This window comes from Saccopteryx bilineata, chromosome X (assembly GCF_036850765.1).
Source record: "Saccopteryx bilineata isolate mSacBil1 chromosome X, mSacBil1_pri_phased_curated, whole genome shotgun sequence".
Taxonomy (NCBI): Eukaryota; Metazoa; Chordata; class Mammalia; order Chiroptera; family Emballonuridae; genus Saccopteryx; species Saccopteryx bilineata.
Window position 1 is genome coordinate 34,779,009 of NC_089502.1, and position 19,205 is coordinate 34,798,213.

At 36.2% G+C, this 19,205-nt stretch overlaps 1 protein-coding gene across 2 annotated transcripts in view; it reads left to right on the forward strand.

The window, feature by feature from the left end:
• LRCH2 (leucine rich repeats and calponin homology domain containing 2) overlaps positions 1-19,205 on the forward strand; it is a 119,038-nt gene that overhangs the window by 1,180 nt on the left and 98,653 nt on the right. The gene's annotated exons all lie outside the window — the stretch shown is intronic.

The window sequence follows — 19,205 nt, forward strand, 5'->3', positions numbered from 1 at the left end:
GTAATGTTCATAATATACTCTCTGGTACTCTTTGTTGTGGATGGTATTTTTTGTTATGAACATTCTCTTTCCCCTTTCCCTTTTAAACCAATGCTAAATATTTTAGGTGTGTTTTCGTGTAACAAAAGGTGTTTTGTTTTGTTTGTTTTTTTCTTTTCATAATCTTTACATTTGTTATTTATATGTTTCTTTTCCTGTGCTTTGTTGAAATAAATCATGGATAAAATTATTTTAATAGATAGTAATTTTGAAACACTATATTCAGTAAAGTCACCCAGAATGAGAGTAATAAATGCCTTCTTCTTTTCATAACACGGTTTTAGTGTATTCAGTTTCTGGGTGAATGTATGTGTTTGAAAAAGGGTAGGGAGAAGAGGACAACCTAAAATTCAAGCTTTCCACCCAATTATTCTTTTAGGAATTATCCTAAAAACTGTGAATGTGTGATTGATCAGTGATTTTGTATTTTGGAAAGCATATTTGAATATTTATACTCTAAACAGATTTCCTGAACAGTATGTTCACATACTCATGAATATATTGGTAAAATATTATACTACTCAGTATGTTCTTCAAAGGCTTTAAGGTTTCAGACTGTGTCATTAGAAGGATATATTGTTTTGCTTATTGTTCTTTGTAACCTATAAAGATTCTCTGTATCTGTAAGCCAAAGTTTAAGTATCTTAGCTTGGCTTTCAGGACTTGCCCTGTCTGGCTCCAATTTACTGTTGCAACTTTTACCTCACCCAAACTAGGTTACCTCCCTGCCTCTCAAATATATTTTATGAATTTCTACCTCATCTTTGTAGAAGGTCATCCATATGCTTGGGATTTACTTCTTCTCTCCACCTACAGTATTTAATTTTGTTCAAGGCCCAGCTTTCCCAAGAAACTGTCTCCAACTCCCTTAGTCCATAGCAGTCTCCTGTTTCTTTGAATTCCCATGGTATTTATTGTCTTTACCATTTACTTGCTCATGCTGGATTTATTTTCTTTTAATGTTTGTGCCTTGCTGTGCCTGAGGGCATGGGGAGCTCCTTAAAGGCAGAGAATAAGTCATATAGTCTTCTATATGACTGCTGGTTAGTCTTCTCATTACATATTGCTTATGTCGCACTTGATAATATTTTTCATAAATATGAATATCATGTGGTTATAAGCATTGGCTTTTAAACCTTCAGTTGGTTTTCTAAGGCAGGCATTAACAGAAACCAGAGCCATATTTGTTCCTGGTAAAGCATTCATTCATCATAAACTTTATCAGGGTCTACAGTAAGCCAGGACTTTTTGAGATAATTCCACTTTACTTTTTTTTTTCAGTTGAATATATGTTTCTTGTGAGAACACTTCAGAATTTAGATGAGAAATCTGTGAGTGACTTTTCACTTTTTGACAAAATTCAGCCATGAACTGAATTTTGAGATTTTACATACATATATGCATACATATATGCACACAAATATATACATACATATATACATTGTATATCCTTTGTTTGATGAGCACAGTTGTTTAATTTGCTGTACTTAAAATTACTCTCAGTGAAATAATGTTTCAGAACCAAACTGATTAGACTACCAAATAATGGTTTATTGGATTGGAAAGAGACTGGAGAAAGGAAGATTGGGTAGGAAGCTATTTTATTAATCTAGGTGGAAGGTGGTGAGAATCTGGGTTAAAACAAAATTGAATGAGAAGTAGAAATTGATACATTTCAAGGAAGTGGAAAGGGCTTTTCACATTATTTTGCTCTTCCTTACATATACCTTATATGAAATAATTCAGTGGTTCTCCACCTTGGCTGTACATTAAAATCACAAGAAAGTGTGTGTGTGTGTGTGTGTGTGTGTGTGTGTGTGTATTTTTTAAACTATCCCTGGGTCCCACTGCAGACCAATTAAATCAGAATCTCAGGTTTGTGAAACACTAAATAGGTCTTTTATTTTTCTAAGGCACTCAAGAAATATTTATTGTTTGAGTGACTGAAAACTGATAAAAGTTTACTGAGAAACCTAAAGCTACTTGTTAAAGGGTCAAAACCCAGACTGGGAACTACGTGTTTAAGTTATAGTTGAATAATTCTTTTTAATAGAGTTGTGTGTGAAACAGACTCATTTATTTTTCCCATCATATTATAACTATAGTGAATAGAATGTTATCAGGATGCTATAATTTCTTCAGCTTCCATGCATTACTCTGGTTTACATTTAATGCTGTTTGGTAATTTGCATTAAGAAAATAGTGCTCCCAAAATGTGTAGCAGCAAAAAAGTTTATCTTTCGTGTCTTTTCCCTTTCTGCATTTCTGGTGCCTGTTTTTTTTGTTGTTGTTGTTGTTGTTTTGGTTATTTGTTTTGTTGTTTTTCACCTGCCCCCTCCATCTTGCTGTTGTTCAGTTTCTTTTTCCCTCTTCAGCCTCACTTCTTAACTTTTCTGGGATGTAGCTCTAAGCTAAGTAATCATGGCAGCCTTTCTGGGAGATTAACATTTAAATGGCAGAGTTTGCTAATTTACTTGAGCCTCCAGTTGGTGGTTTGTGCTTGTGACCTTTCTGAATAGATCTGTTTCTCATATGTTTTGATTAAAATCATCACCAGTATAAATACATGAAAACTGGGATCACAAAGCAGGTAATCCATTTCAGGAAAGTAATTGATTTATAATCTTTGATGGTCTATAGGTAGACGTGGTCAGACAAAGGGAAAGTCTCTGCGTTCTGTGACAATTTGTTGACCTAAAGAGAGCTTGAAAATGATTTTAAAGGCTTCCCTGACAAATTCTGAAACTTTTCACATTTGACTTTGTCACCAATGCTACAAATAAGTCTGAGCATACTTAGCAGCTGTTCCCTCTACTTTTTCATACCTCTTTATGTCCACAAACAATAGGTCTGTGAAACAAATTTATGAATTTACATGCATCTGATTGTGCTATGTCCTGATTAATCACATGTTTTCCTGTAAACCAAGAGTCAACTCTAGTATTTCCTACATGTGCGGGTTCACCTCTTCAACTGTGGGCCATGGTGCATTGTATCAGGTTGTAAAATGGAGCCAGATAAACTTTGCAAGCATCTAATTTTGTAAAAACATTGACTTTTTTTTTTAACATTTTTAGGTTCACAGCAAAATTGAGCAGAAAGTACAGTGAGTTTCTACACATGTGTAGCCTTTACCATTATTAACATCCTCCAGCACAGTAATACATTTGTTACAATTTATGAACCTACATTGACACTTCATTATCACCCAAAGTCCCTGGTTTACATTAAGGCTCACTCTTGCTGTTGCACATTTTGTGGGTTTGAAAAAATATATAATATGTATTCATCCCCCCAACCCTCAACTTGCAACTACTCATCTTTTTATTGTTGTAACATTTGATTTTGTTACATAGGTAAAGGCTCTTTTCTTACATTAAGTGGAATGAATTTGTGATTGTGATTTTGTGGCCCAATTAAAATATCTGCCCTTTTTTAAAAAAATGTAATAAATGTCTTTCTGAAAATTTGAATGTAAAGCACGTTTTTGACAGTTGACTCACATTTTAATTACTCTAGATTGAATTTGAATTGCTGGACCTTGTAATGATTTATTTTATTCAGTGATGACTTTTTCTATAGTATAAATAGTTGCCTTTTAATTTCTTTCTTTTGCAAGGTAACATTTTAAAATAAAATGTTATCTTAAATTGGTCAGTATGTTCTTCCCTGAAATTATACCATTTATATAGCTCTTTATAAATTATGAAGCAGTTTTATATATATTATCCTATTGTACCTTAATAATAACTGTGAGCTTGGCAGAATATATAGTAATTACTCCTTCTTGTTGAGAGAGGTTAAGTGATTTGCCCTAAGTTACATGGACAGAATATGGTAGAGTGTGGGTCACAGGCTAGGTTTTCCAACTCTGGCACTCACAACTATTCCATTCTTATTTCCTTTGTAACACATTCTCTCCATATAACAAAGGTATTATTAAAATAAGTACTATGCTAATAAATAGGTACTTATTCTGAAAAAATAAATGCTTAACTTCATAGGTTATATAGTTTTGTTTGTGTGCTGTATGTTTTTGTTTTCTTTGTGGTATTTGCATAGCTTGTTTTCACATCTCTGATGATTTTTGAATAGATTCATTGGGCAAGAATTTATTATTATTTTTTAATTTTAATTTTTATTGACTTGTGGTAGAGAAGAAGGGAGAGAGAGAGAGACAGGAACATCAAGCTGTTCCCGTATGTGCCTTGACTGGGTATAGAACCAGCAACCTCTGCACTTCAAGACAGTGCTCTAACCAACCGAGCTATCCGGCCAGGGTTAGGCAAGCATTTATTGAAGTCCAACTTTGGAAACATGATTATGGCCAATAGAAAAGAAAGACATGGTTTTTGTCCTTTGGTTTATACAATAGTTGAATGTGTTCAGTTATATTTATAACAATTAGATAAGTATATAACTATATTTAAAATTATATGCTTTTATAAAGTATACCATAAGTTATATGGAACTGTGGCGTAAGGCTTAATTTTATTGGAGGTTAAGTTAGTTTGATGAAACTTCCTATAAAGTTAGGTATTTCCTGACTCTTGATGTAAACAATCAGTATGGCATCAAGCTTTGACTAGGCAGGAGGGAAAGTTGCAGAATTTCAGGGGAGAAATTGCATGGATACAGAGTTGAGAATGACATTGTGTGTTAAGGGAAGATGATAACTAAGATTTTCTCTGTGTTTTCTCAAACACACTTAGAGCTTGAAAGGAGGGAACTGGTGGAGAGTTCAGTGTTAGAATGCAAGAAAGGAAGGGAGGATCTCCATGTGGGGACAAGGTAAGCAAGGACAGGATAGGATGAGGAGCTGTTAGCTATGGAAGAGAGTAGTAACCTGACTTGCTAAGGTGAAGGGGAAGGTAGATGTCTGGGGATACTAATGTCTTAAGTTTTAATACTGAAGAAGTGAGGTATTGTCATGGGGGGAAACAAGCTTGATGAGCATAGGTACCCAGTAGAGCAAAGGTGCTTTAAGGAATCAGTGTGGAGAAAAAGTCACAGTTTAGAATTAGGACTGTGTGGTAAGCAGCTAAATTAGTTGCTTTTGGAATATATGAGCTTATATTTTCTGGGGAAAATCATATGTACTTTATTACAGGCAAAAGAACCTAAGTGGTTTGTGGGATATTTCAGAATTGGAGTTATTAAAAAATTTTAATATTTTTTTTTATTCAGTGGGAGAAGGAGAAGCAGAGAGACAGACTCCCGCATGCGCCCGACCAGGATCCACCGGGCATTCCCACTAGAGGGTGAAGCTTGGCCCCTCTGGGGCATTGCTTCGTTGCTCAGCAACCAAACTCATAGCACCTGAGGCTGAGGCCCTGGAGGCATCCTCAGCGCAGGGGACAACTTGATCCAATTGAGCCATGGCTGCAGGAGTAGAAGAGACAGAGAGAGAGAGAGAGAGAGAGAGAGAGAGAGAGAGAGAGAGAGAGAGAGAAAGAGAGAAGCGAGAGGGGGAAAGGTGGAGAAGCAGATGGGTGCTTCTCCTGTGTTCCTTGACCGGAAATCAAACCTAGGACATCCACATGCCGGGCCAATGCTCTACCACTGAGCCAACGGGCCAGGGCCAAAATTTAGATTTTTGATTTATATTATTTGTAAAATAAAGTGAAACATTTGCATATTTTTCATCAGAAGCATAAAGATGGGCAAAATCCAGAACCTATTGACAATGTAGGAGATGATGCTAGGGACAATTTTCACAAATGCAAATAATTCTGAACTTTCAGCATATTGATTTCCTGGGAACCAGTCTTTATTTCAAGTTTCAGGGCACACAGTGAAATTTTACAAAAGGACATATTGTTCTGCAAGCCCGTCTCAGTAGCCCACTATAAGGGATGCTAAACTGTGTTGCTCACGCTCATTCTACAGAGGCTGTTTGTCGTCATGACCTAGAAGGAGAAATCTTATAGTTTTCTCTACACTTTGGGTATATTTGGATATTTCCTGAAGCATTGTAATACTCTTATTAAGTTCTTGAAGAGTTCCATAAAGTTTTGCTAGGTTCCCTTTTGTAGAAAAAATACCTTATACTTCAGGGAACCATTTAATGTAATTAAAGAAAATTATACAAGTCAATTGTATAACAATAATTTAATTTGTGTGTCGTTTTACCTTGAAGTAGTGCATGCAGTCTGCGAAAGGTCAAACTTTGACTTTTATTCTTTATATTTCTCCTGTTTTGAATAAAATACAAAATGATAGCATTACACTTACAGAATACCAGTCAATGGGCTATAATGGATAATTAAAAAATGGATATTTTCTGATGTGTTTTTGATATGAAATTTTTAAAGAAAAAAAATTTAAGTAGGAAAATAAGTCCTTTCATGTTTGTGGAAATTGTTAATTTTGTATATGCTTTTATAATTTGTGACAGAAATTATTGTCACTTTATCTTTAAATTAATTAATTAAGTCTCTTTCAGTAGAATTTTATGTATGATATTAGGGATTTCAAGGTGACAGGAGACAGAACTAAAGTAACTGCAGCATAAACTTTTATTTGAACTCCATTGAAGACCAACTGATTCTAGAACATTTGTGAATTTGGATTTCACTAAAAATGGCATTGTTAAATGATTATGACTAAGAGACTGTAGAATGTGCAGCCTAGAATTTCCCCCTCTTTAAAAAGTAATTACAATATGTAAATCCTTAATACTTTTAGCTAATTGGTTGAGGATGTCTGTGTCAATGGGAAATCAGTGACTTTTGAAGATATTTATAAATGTAAAATAGTAAATTGAACATATTTTTCTCCTTCTACTACTTTAATGAGTTTGTACGAATGAATTTGTCCTATCAATTTTATGTATATGGGCAGGGTTGTAAAGTTCTGCCTTTAAGGAATTTATGATTATGTAGTGGTATAAAATAAGTACTTATATATCTATCATACATGCTAAATCGGTAGTTCATAACCAGGCAAAGACTTGTCTCCAGGGGATGATATTTGGTAATGTCTGGAGACAATTTTGTAACAACTTGGGATTGCTTACTGACATCTAGTGGGTAAAGGCTAGAGATGCTGCTGAGCCTCCTCCAGTGAACAAGACTGCCCCATACTGCAAAGGCCTGCCTGGTCCAAAGTAGTGATGATGCCATGACTGAGAAACACTATGCCAGAGTCAGATAAATGCCATAAGTGAAAGCAAGGTGCAATGAAGGTTCAAAGAAGGAGAGATGACATCTGATTTTATTGGTAGAACATCAGAGAGGGCTTTTTAAAGGAGGTGGAGGATGGGCCTTGAAGGAGGATTAGATTTTGCTCATAAAGGGAGGAAACAAAATGAATATTGATATCCCTGAGTCTCTTCAAACTCAAAATATAAAGCAAACGAAACAACCCTTGGGGGTTTTTTTTGTTTTGTTGTTGTTTTCACAGAGACAGAGAATCAGAGAGAGGGATAGACAGGAACGGAGAGAGATGAGAAGCATCAATCATCAGTTTTTCGTGGCAACACCTTAGTTGTTCATTGATTGCTTTCTCATATGTGCCTTAACCGCAGGCCTTCAGCAGACCGAGTAACCCCTTGCTCAAGCCAGTGACCTTGGGTCTGAGCTGGTGAGCTTTACTCAAACCAGATGAGCCCGCACTCAAGCTGGCGAGCTCGGGGTCTCGAACCTGGGTCTGCCACACCCCAGTCTGACACTCTATCCACTGCGCCACCGCCTGGTTAGGCAACAACCCTTGTTATTGAGCTTAGGCCTCCTGCTCATCCAATCCAGAAACTTGGGAGTGATTCTAGATTCTTTCTCTCTCTTACTCTCTGTATCTAGTTAGGAATGAAGGCCTGGTGGTCATAGTTCTTTGAATAGCTTTCAGAACTGTTTCCTTCATGTCTAGCCTCATGGCCATTGTTGTTCAGATCCTTCTCTCCTTACCTTTAACTGGACCCATCAATAGTTATCTTGTGTGATCTCTCTGCCTCTCTTATGCTTCAAGTCCATTTAGTCCTTCACATTGTAGCCAGAGCACTCTTTCTAATACGCAGATCTGATTGTCACTTTTAGCTACTAAAACATCCGGAGTCAGTAAGCCAGCACCTTAACAATATACTGCTTATACTTTTGAACATTTAAACTGTGAAAACAAGCTAATACATACACTATGGTTTATATAACTAGTCATTTTTATTTTACTTTTTAAAATTTTATTTGTCAATTACAGTTTACTCTCAATAATATTTTGTATTAGTTTCAGGTGTACAGCATAATGGTTAGATAATCATACACTTTACAAAGTGCTTCTCCCTGATATTATAGTACCCACCTGGCACCGTACGTAGTTATTATAATATTATTGACTATATTCCCTATGCTATACTTTACATCCTTGTGACTATTCTGTAACTGCAAATCTGTACTTCTTAATCCCTTCACCTTTTTTAACTCGCCCTCCCCTCTGGCAAGCATTGCTCTGTTTTAATTTTGTTTGCTTATTTTGTTCTTTAGATTTCACATATAAGTGAAAGCATGTGCTATTTGTCTTTCTTTGACTGTCTTTTATCAGTTGGTATAATACCCTCTAGGTGCATTCATGCTGTCACAAATAGTGAGATATCATTTAGTCTTTCATCATTAAATATGTTAGCTTTGTTTTTTTCATAGATGCCTTTTATCAAGTTGAAGAACTTCCCTTTTATTTCTTGTAATTTGAATATTTTTCTTTTTATCATAAAAGGGTAGTGGATTTTCTCAAATGCTTTTTCTGTGTTTACTAAGATACTATACGGACTTTTGTTTTTTATTGCATTAATATGGTATACTTACTTTGATAGGTTTTTAGATATTATAACCACCTTGCATTCCTGGTCTACCTGCTCTTCAGTTTAGTTGCATATTGCCTTACACTTGCCTGTGCCTCTATTATAGCAGCTGTGATCCTTTGTTGCCATTAATATATTTCCTCTATTGTAGCATTCAATATCAGTTTGGTAACTTTTCTGTAAAAAAATAAACACTACCACAATAAGCACATAAGAAATGTTAATATTAGAAAAAAATGTGTACTGTAAAGTCAAAGAAATAGGGTATTTACATTTCTCCTATTGATTTTAAAGTTCTTTGAAGGTAGTTACTTTGTTGCCACTGTAACACTTAGTCCACTGTATGGTGCACACCGGGTGTTGAACAAATTTATTAAGTTAAGCCTGTGTGCCATTTCAGGTCCCTTCACAATTTGTCTCTTTCCTTTTCCTCTGTGTTTCCTACTACTCATATATGTACCCTACTCTCCAGTCAAATTGGACTCCTCATTGTCTCCCTGACTTGTTTTTACAGCTTTGTCACATTATTTTTAAAAGGATGCTTCATAAGGAGAGATGGGATTTTAAAACTTTGTTGCAAATTAGCAATGTCTTTTATTGTCATATTACATCATTAGATATGTTTTTATTTTAGAATAGTTGACTGCTTTTAAATATTTAGGTTAACTAATAAAGTTAACTTTAAGATATAGTTATGGCATTAATAATATGTTTGTCATTTAAAATATGAAAGTATAAAATGTTTTGAGGATTTATTTTTTAAGCAGATTATGTCTTTTTTTATAATTTTATTTTTTTAATGGGGTGACATCAATAAATCAGAATACATATATTCAAAGATAACATGTCCAGGTTATCTTGTTGTTCAATTATGTTGCATACCCATCACCCAAAGTCAGATTGTCCTCTGTCCCCTTCTATCTAGTTTTCTTTGTGCCCCTCCCCCTCCCCCTCCACCTTTCCCTTTCCCTCTCCCGCCTCCCCCCGTAACCACCACACTCTTATCAATGTCTCTTAGTCTCACTTTTATGTCCCACCTACGTATGGAATAATGCAGTTCCTGGTTTTATCTGTTTTACTTATTTCACTTCGTATCATGTTATCAAGATCCCACCATTTTGCTGTAAATGATCTGATGTCATCATTTCTTATGGCTGAGTAGTATTCCATAGTGTATATGTGCCACATCTTCTTTATCCAGTCATCTATTGATGGGCTTTTTGGTTGTTTCCATGTCCTGGCCACTGTGAACAATGCTGCAATGAACATGGGGCTGCTTGTGTCTTTACGTATCAATGTTTCTGAGTTTTTGGGGTATATACCCAGTAGAGGGATTGCTGGGTCATAAGGTAGTTCTATTTTCAGTTTTTTGAGGAACCACCATACTTTCTTCCATAATGGTTGTACTACTTTACATTCCCACCAACAGTGTATGAGGGTTCCTTTCTCCACAGCCTCTCCAACATTTGCTATTACCTGTCTTGCTAATAGTAGCTAATCGAACAGATGTGAGGTGGTATCTCATTGCCGTTTTGATTTGCATTTCTCTAATAGCTAAAGAAGATGAGCATCTTTTCATATATCTGTTGGCCATTTGTATATCTTCCTGGGAGAAGTGTCTGTTCATGTCCTCTTCCCATTTTTTTATTGGATTGTTTGTTTGTTTGTTGTTGAGTTTTATGAGTTCTTTGTATATTTTGGATATTAGGCTCTTATCTGAGCTGTTGTTTGAAAATATCATTTCCCATTTAGTTGGCTGTCTGTTTATTTTGTTATCAGTTTCTCTTGCTGAGCAAAAACTTCTTAGTCTGATGTAGTCCCATTCATTAATTTTTGCCTTCACTTCTCTTGCCTTTGGAGTCAAATTCATAAAATGCTCATTAAAACCCAGGTCCATGAATTTAGTACCTATGTCTTCTTCTATGTACTTAATTGTTTCAGGTCTTATGTTTAGATCTTTGATCCATTTTGAGTTAATTTTAGTACAGGGGGACAAACTATAGTCCAGTTTCATTCTTTTCCATGTGGCTTTCCAGTTTTCCCAGCACCATTTATTGAAGAGGCTTTCTTTTTTCCATTGTGTGTTGTTGGCCCCTTTATCAAAAATTATTTGACTATATATATGTGGTTTTATTTCTGGGTTTTCTATTCTGTTCCATTGGTCTGAGTGTCTATTTTTCTGCCAATACCATGCTGTTTTGATTGTCGTGGCCTTATAATATAGTTTGAAGTCAGGTATTGTAATGCCCCCAGCTTCATTCTTTTTCTTTAGGATTGCTTTGGCTATTCGGGGATTTTTATAGTTCCATATAAATCTGATGATTTTTTGCTCCCATTTCTTTAAAAAATGTCATTGGAATTTTGATGGGAATTGCATTAAATTTGTATATTGCTTTGGGTAATACGGCCATCTTGATTATATTTATTCTTCCTAACCAAGAACAAGGAATATTCTTCCATCTCATTATATCTTTTTCGATTTCCCTTAACAATGGTTTATAGCTTTCATTATATAAGTCCTTTACATTCTTTGTTATGTTTATTCCTAGGTATTTTATTTTTTTTTGTTGCAATCGTGAAGGGGATTATTCTTTTGAGTTCGTTCTCAAATGTTTCGTTGTTGGCATATAGAAAGGCTATTGACTTCTGTATGTTAATTTTGTATCCTGCGACCTTACTGTATTGGCTTATTGTTTCTAGTAGTCTTTTTGTGGATTCTTTGGGGTTTTCGATGTATAGGATCATATCATCTGCAAAAAGTGATATTTTTACTTCTTTTCTGATATGGATGCCTTTTATTTCTTTGTCTTGTCTGATTGCTCTGGCTAGAACCTCTAGTACCACATTCAATAAAAGTGGAGAAAGTGGACAACCCTGTCTTGTTCCTGATTTAAGGGGGAAAGCCTTCAGTTTAGTGCCATTTAATATGATGTTAGCTGATGGTTTATCATATATGGCCTTTAACATGTTGAGATATTTTTCTTCTATACCCATTTTGTTGAGACTCTTAAACATAAAATTGTGTTGTATTTTATCAAAAGCCTTTTCTGCATCTATTGATAAGATCATGTGGTTTTTGTTCTTTGTTTTGTTGATATACTGTATTATGTTACTGTTTTACGTATGTTGCACCATCCTTGAGATTCTGGGATGAATCCTGGTGTATTATTTTTTTAATATGTTGTTGTATTCTATTTGCTAGTATTTTGTTTAGTATTTTAGCATCTGTATTCATTAGAGATATTGGTCTGTAGTTTTCTTTTTTTGTGCCATCCTTGCCTGGTTTGGTATGTTGGCCTCATAAAATGTGTTTGGTAGTATTGCTTCTTCTTCAATTTTTTGGAAGACTTTCAGTAGAATAGGAATGAAGTCTTCTTTGAATGTTTGATAAAATTCGCTGGTATAGCCGTCTGGGTCTGGACTTTTATTTTTGGGGAGGTTTTTAATGTTTATTTCTATTTCTTCTCTATTAATAGGTCTGTTTAGGCTTTCTGCTTCTTCTTGACTCAGTCTAGGAAGGTTGTATTGTTCTAGGAATTTATCCATTTCTTCTAGGTTGTTGAATTTAGTGGCATAAAGTTTTTCATAGTATTCTACAATAATTCTTTGTATATCTACGGTGTCCGTGGTGATTTCTCCCTCTTATCACTGCTTTTGCTGCATCCCGTAGATTCTGATATGTCGTATTGTCATTTTCATTTGTCTGTATATATCTCTTGATCTCTGCACTTATTTCTTCTTTGACCCATTCATTTTTTAAAAGTATGTTGTTTAGTTTCCACATTTTTGTGTAATTTTTTTCTCTTTTTTGCAGTTGAATTCTAGTTTTAAAGCTTTATGATCAGAAAATATGCTTGGTACAACTTTGATTTTTCTGAATTTGCTGATGTTGTTTATGTGGTCCAACATATGGTCAATTCTTGAGAATGATCCATGTACACTGTAGAAAAATGTATACTCAGTCACTTTGGGATGAAATGTTCTGTAGATGTCTATCATATCCAGGTGCTCTAGTGTTTTGTTTAAGGCCACTATATCTTTGTAGATTCTCTGTTTGGATGACTGATCTAGAGCCGTCAGCAGTGTATTGAGGTCTCCAAGTATGATTGTATTTTTGTCAGTTTTTGTTTTAAGGTCAATAAGTAGCTGTCTTATATATTTTGGTGCTCCTTGGTTTGGTGCATATATATTAAGAATTGTTATGTCTTCTTGATTCAGTGTCCCTTTAACCATTATGAAATGGCCATTTTTGTCTCTGAGTACTTTTGCTGTCTTGTAATCAGCATTATCAGTAATGAGTATTGCTACGCCTGCTCCTTTTTGGATGTTATTTGCTTGGAGTATTGTTTTCCAGCCTTTCACTTTGAATTTGTTTTTATCGTTGTTACTTAGATGAGTTTCTTGTAGGCAGCATACAGTTGGATTTTCTTTTTTGATCCATTCTGCTACTCTGTGCCTTTTCATTGGTGAGTTTAATCCGATTACATTTAGTGTAATTATTGACACTTGTGAGTTCCCTATTGCCATTTTATAGATTTCTTTCTGTTAGTTTTGTATCTTGTTTGATCGTTCTCTTTCATCTTTCTATCTTTTGTTTTTATTTGATTGTATTCCATACATCTTTCCTCTGTTGCTATCTTTTTTAAATTATGTGCTTGTGTGGTGGTTTTTTCAATGGTGGTTACCTTTAAGTAATGAAAAAGGTTCCTACCCTGTTCATTGTTGTGCACTATTTTGTGAGTACTTTTGCACTCCATGGTCCTTTGCTACTGTTAATCTCCATACTCTCCTCCCTCTTTCTTTTTGTTGTTGTCACAGTTTAAATTTGGTTTTATTGTGTTCTTCTTGGAGCTTTTACTTGTGGCTTTGTTTTTTTTGTGTGCTTTGTATCTGATTGGAGAACCCCCTTTAGTAATTCCTGGAGTGGGGTTTTTCTGATGATAAATTCCCTCATCTTTTCTGTATCTGTGAATGTTTTTATTTCTCCTTCGTATTTGAAGGATAGCTTTGATGGGTATAGTATTTGTGGCTGAAAGTTCCTCTCTTTCAGGATTTTAAATATTGGGGTCCACTCTCTTCTAGCGTGTAGAATTTCTGTTGAGAAATCTGATGATAATCTAATGGGCCTTCCTTTATATGTTGTATTCTTCTTTTCCCTGGATGCCTTGAGAATTTTTTCTTCGCTGTTTGTGCCAATTTCATTATGATGTGCCTTGGAGTAGGTTTGTTGGGGTTAAGAAAACTCGGAGTTTTGTTTGCTTCTTGAATTTGAGGCTTTAGTTTTTTCCACAGGCGTGGGAAGTTCTCATCTATTATTTGTTTGAGTATGTTCTCCATTCCATTTTCTCTCTCTTCTCCCTCTGATATACCTATTATTCTTATGTTATTCTTTTTGATGGAGTCAGATAATTCCTGTAGGGCTATCTCATTTTTTTTTCATTTTAAGTCTCTTTCTTCTTCTCTCTCTTGTGCCTCAAGTTGCTTGTCTTTTATTTCACTAATCCTACCTTCTATCTGGCCTGTTCTATTAGCTAAGCTTGTTACCTTGTTTTTCAGCTCATGTATTGAGTTTTTCATCTCTGTTTGATTTGTTTTTATAGTTTCAGTTTCCTTGGAAATATATTCTTTGTGTTCATTGATTTGTTTTCTGAGCTCCCTAAATTGCCTTTCTGTGTTTTCTTATATATCTCTGAGTATTTTTACGATTTCTATTTTAAATTTTCTGTCATTTAACTCCAAGGTTTCCAATATATTAAATTTTTCTGCATAGATTTTTCCTCATCTATCTGTGTTACCTCTCTTTCTTTTCTATTCATGATATTTGATTTTCTCTTCCCTAATGCCATGTGAGTGTGGTTTTGTTGACAGTATTAATTTGATTTAATAAATAATAAAAAGTTAAAAAAATAAAAATAAAAATTCAAAGTTTTTTAAAAAAATAATTAAAAAAGTAAAAATAAAATAAAATAAATAAAAAATAAAAAAGGAAATAATTCCCCCCTCCTTTTTTTCTCTCTTCTCCTCTCCCCTCTTTCTCGAGAAAATCTTGTGGTGAACTGTGAATTATATTGTACTAAATAGAATAAACAATGCCTGTACTGGAGGGCCTGAATTGGAGAGAAGTAATAAAGGGGCAAGAAAAGAAAAAAAAAACAAAAAATGGGGTATGGACCCACAAAAAGCAAATAAGGAAAAAATTTGGGTCAAGAATAAAATGGTTTGCTTTTAGGTCTTGGTTGACTAAGAGTTATGATGAGAGGACTAAGGGAAACAGGAAAATGGAGGGACAAATTAAGAAATTACTATTGTATTTAGTGGAACAAGAGCTTGATAAAATGGAGATCCAGGGATGGGAGCACTGCTAGTGAGTTAAAAAGGTGAAGTAAAAACCCTCCAAAATGCCCCAAACATAAGTTTGAGTCCCTGATAAGATAATTTGTTTGTTATTGAGGTTTGAATGAGAGGAGACGTAAAGGAGAAAGGAAGAAACTAATATAGAAGGAGAAAAGAAAGAGAGAGAGAAAATAAAAAAGAGGGAACCACTAAAAGAAGAAAAAAGAGGAGAGAGAGAGAGAGAGAGAGAGTTAAGGGTTTTGGAGTGCAACCTTCATAGAGAGAAAGGAAGAGGAAAGAAAAGATAATGGGAGATGTAACACTTATGGGCAGTGTAGTTCAAGGAGAGGAGAGTGTAAGACCGGCAGAGAGTTAAACGACCAAATTGGAGGAGGAAAAAAATAATCAAGAATGAAGATAAGAGAAAGAAATGAACACATATAATAAAATGGGATAGGTTATAAAGTCTGCGGATTATTCTTGATTTTGAGAGGTTATCTTGCTTTTTCTTTTCTCTCCCTCTTTCTGGTCGATGACTCTGTACCTTGGGTTCTGCCCCTTTGGCACGCTCAGGTAGAGGTTTGCAGTTGATAAGTCTCTATGGCAATGTCATGTATTGTGCTTCAGTCTCGTTGGCAGTTGAGGCTCATTAGCATTTATAGGCTCCAACAGTGAGAGAGTCCGTGTTCCTGGAGCCTCTCTCCTAGTCTTTCCTTCCTCAATTAGTAGCCTGGTAATCCAGCTATGGGGTTGCTGCTGCCTCTGCCTGGATAGTAATAGGCTCAAAGAGCTGGCCACTCCCCACTCTATTCCCACTCAGCCAGGGCTCTGGGTAAGGCTCAGTCAATCAGAGCTGCTAGCATAATCAGGCGGGGCTTCTGCCCACTCAAAGACCTCTGGCTCTGCCACTCTGTCCGGTAACACGGGTGGGCACCCACTCCTGGGGCACTTGGAGGAAACTCTCGCTCACTATCTGCGTGCGCAGACCAGGATATCAGGCCGGAAGTCTCACCCTCTGAGTGAAACCCCCGCCCGCACGGAAAAGTTCCAGCGTTGGAATTGGCTCTCGCTACCTCCCTGTGCGTGGCTCCCTCAGGGCACTGGGGCGGCCTGGAGGTTCCGCTTTCGGCCCACACAAAGGCCCCTGACTCTGCCTCTCTGTGGGGTAACACAAGCGCCCACTGCTGAGGCAGTCAGAGGAATCTCTCGCCCACTATCTGCGCGTCCTGACCAGGAGATTGGGGAAAATGGCTGCCCCACTTGTCTGTCCTTGTCTGGGTTTGGCGCGAGTCTTAGCTTGTATTGACTGGGTTGGCACAGGCACAGTTTTTCCTCGGCTTGGATCTCCGTGCCACAGCCTGGTTCGGCTGTTTGTGCCGCGGCCTGGATCTATTCACCCCCTTTGGCCGCCTTAGTTTCTATATTCTCAGTTCCCAGTGAAAACCACCCTGTTTAGGTTAGTGAGGAAAGTGGAGCATTTCTTACTCCCTATTTCCTTTGGGGTTTGATTATATATTTAGCCAATTTTTCGCTCGACCATACCTTCAAGTGTATTGCAAAACATCTGGAGGCTCCAAGGATAGGTTTTTCTGTTTCTGGTTAAAGATCTTGTTTAGTTTTCGGGGAGATTTATCAGTATCGCTTCCTATCACGCCATTACGCTGACCCAGATTATGTCTTTAAAAGTCATATTTATACATGAAATTTAGGAAGTATTGTATTAGGGAATGAATGCACAGTTTGTGCTTTAGTTTAGCAGTTTTCAAAGTAGTGAGTTGTGAATTGATTAAAATCGTATTTTGCATGTCTTTGTCTAATTTTTATCTTCTTACCTTGGTCCTCTGTCTTCTGTTTACCATCACCAAAGCCAAGGTCATGAATCTACTGCCTTGGAGTTGCAAAGTTTATAGTTGTCAGTAGAACTGGGCCTTAAAGACCTTCCCAAACAACTGCTCCGTATGTTCATTGCTTCTTTTGTGAGAAAACCTCATAACCTCATGACTGAATTTTCTTAACATTTATCTATGGAATGTTGTTGCCTTAAAACACTTCCCATTACAGTCTATTGTATATTCTTTTTCCAAATGGTTCGTTTGTCCTTTTCCTTATGTCACTGTTCCATTGAAAAAAATTACTTGATATCATGATATTTAAGTACTGTCTAATGGTCTATTGTATGGATGTGCCATATTTAATGTAATCATTCTTATATTGTTTGATGTTTCAGCTACTATTTAATATAAGCATATAGCCAGGTGTAGTTGCAATTGATATATTTCCTTTGTTGTAGTGTTCACCATCAGTTTAATAATTTTTCTGAGAAAAAAAAGCATTACCACAATAGCTTGACATTGATCCCCCCAAGAGGAATTTAAACTTGAGGGCAGATAATGCATTCTATAGAAAACTTGCATATAGTGTTTGTTTCAATGCTGTTTTGCTCTGCAACAGTTGATAGTAAATGCTTGTCAAATTTGTAAACTGAAAATGATGGGAAGGAGCTTGGTGATTTTATACCAACTTCCCATTCTATGTGTGAAACATAACCCAGTGGAATGGCTCACCATGGTATCTTGGTGATCTTGCACATCTCCACAAAGTTCACATTAGGCCAGGCTCGACCACAGTCTGACTTAAAACTTTGGGGAAGAGTCTGTGATTCTCTGTCGTCCATGGAAAATAGATGACATAAGGTCATTTCTTAATCACTTTCCTATCATGTGGGAGGCTGCCCTAAGGCAATTCTCCTTGCCTCATTCTAGCAAAACATGGACATTCTTTGTCCAGCTGCAGGTATAAAATTGCAAAGCTGCAATTTAGAGTAGACTCCTCTATAACAGAGCAAGTTGTCTGTCACTTGGTCCCTCCCTACAGTTTTGTTTTTGTGAAACTCGGGACAGCAGGGCAGGATACCATACTGATCATGCCTTCTCTGGCTGTGTCAGTAATAAACTGAAATCATTTGGTCTTACTAGATAGTAGCTGCCAGTGTGCTACTGTTTACGGGCTGCTTGACCACTTAGCATAAACTAACGGATTTTCCTTTTTTTTTTTCTTTTTCAACATTTCATTTTTAATTGCGGTTAAAAAAAGCATATAACATACATTTTATTATTTTATGTGGGGTTTTCTTTGGCATGGTTTATGGAATTCATCATTACTTTGTAATTAGTTTATTTTGACTTACTTTTAATTTCAGAATCTTATATTTGTGATTTGTTGTTATATAGCTCAAGTAAGGATGCTTCTCGCACTCTACATACAGTATTTTTCTCTCTCTTTCCTTTTTTGTTTTTTTGACACACACACAGAGAGGCAGAGAGAGGGACAGAGAGGGACAGATAGACAGGAAGGGAAAGAAATGAGAAGCATCAGTTCTTTGTTGCAGCCCCTTAGTTGTTCATTGATTGCTTTCTCATATATACCTTGACTGGGAGCTACAGCAAACTGAATGACCCCTTGCTCGAGCCAGCGATCTTGGGCTCAAGCTGGCGAGCCTTGCTAAAACCAGATGAGCCTGTGCTCAAGCTGGCGACCTCTGGGTTTCAAACCTGGGTCCTCTGCATCCCAGTCCAATGCTCTATCAACTGCGCCACCGCCTGGTCAGGCTAAATACAGTATTTTTCTTAAGTTGCACAGTACAGTGTGCTGGCTGTAGAATTTGTCTTAATCTGGATACATCAACGATGAAGCATTTAGTTTTATATTTTAAATGTTCCAGTTATTACCCTTGAGTTCTCACTTTTATATTAAGGAATAAAGTTTATAATATAATATTTAAAGGTTGTAAGATACTCCATTTTAAGGATATATCATATCTTATTTAGCCTTTACTTATTGTTGAACATTTAAGTTTTCTTTATTCCCTCCTTCTATCTCTCCCTTCTTTCTTTTTTCTTTCTTTTTTTTTTGAGAGAGAGACAGGAAGGGAGAGAGAGAAAGGGAGGGAGAGTGAGTGAGAAGTATCAACTAGTAGTTACTTCATTTTAGTTGTGCACTGATTGCTTCTCATATGTGACTTGATGAGGGATTGGACCTTGGGCTT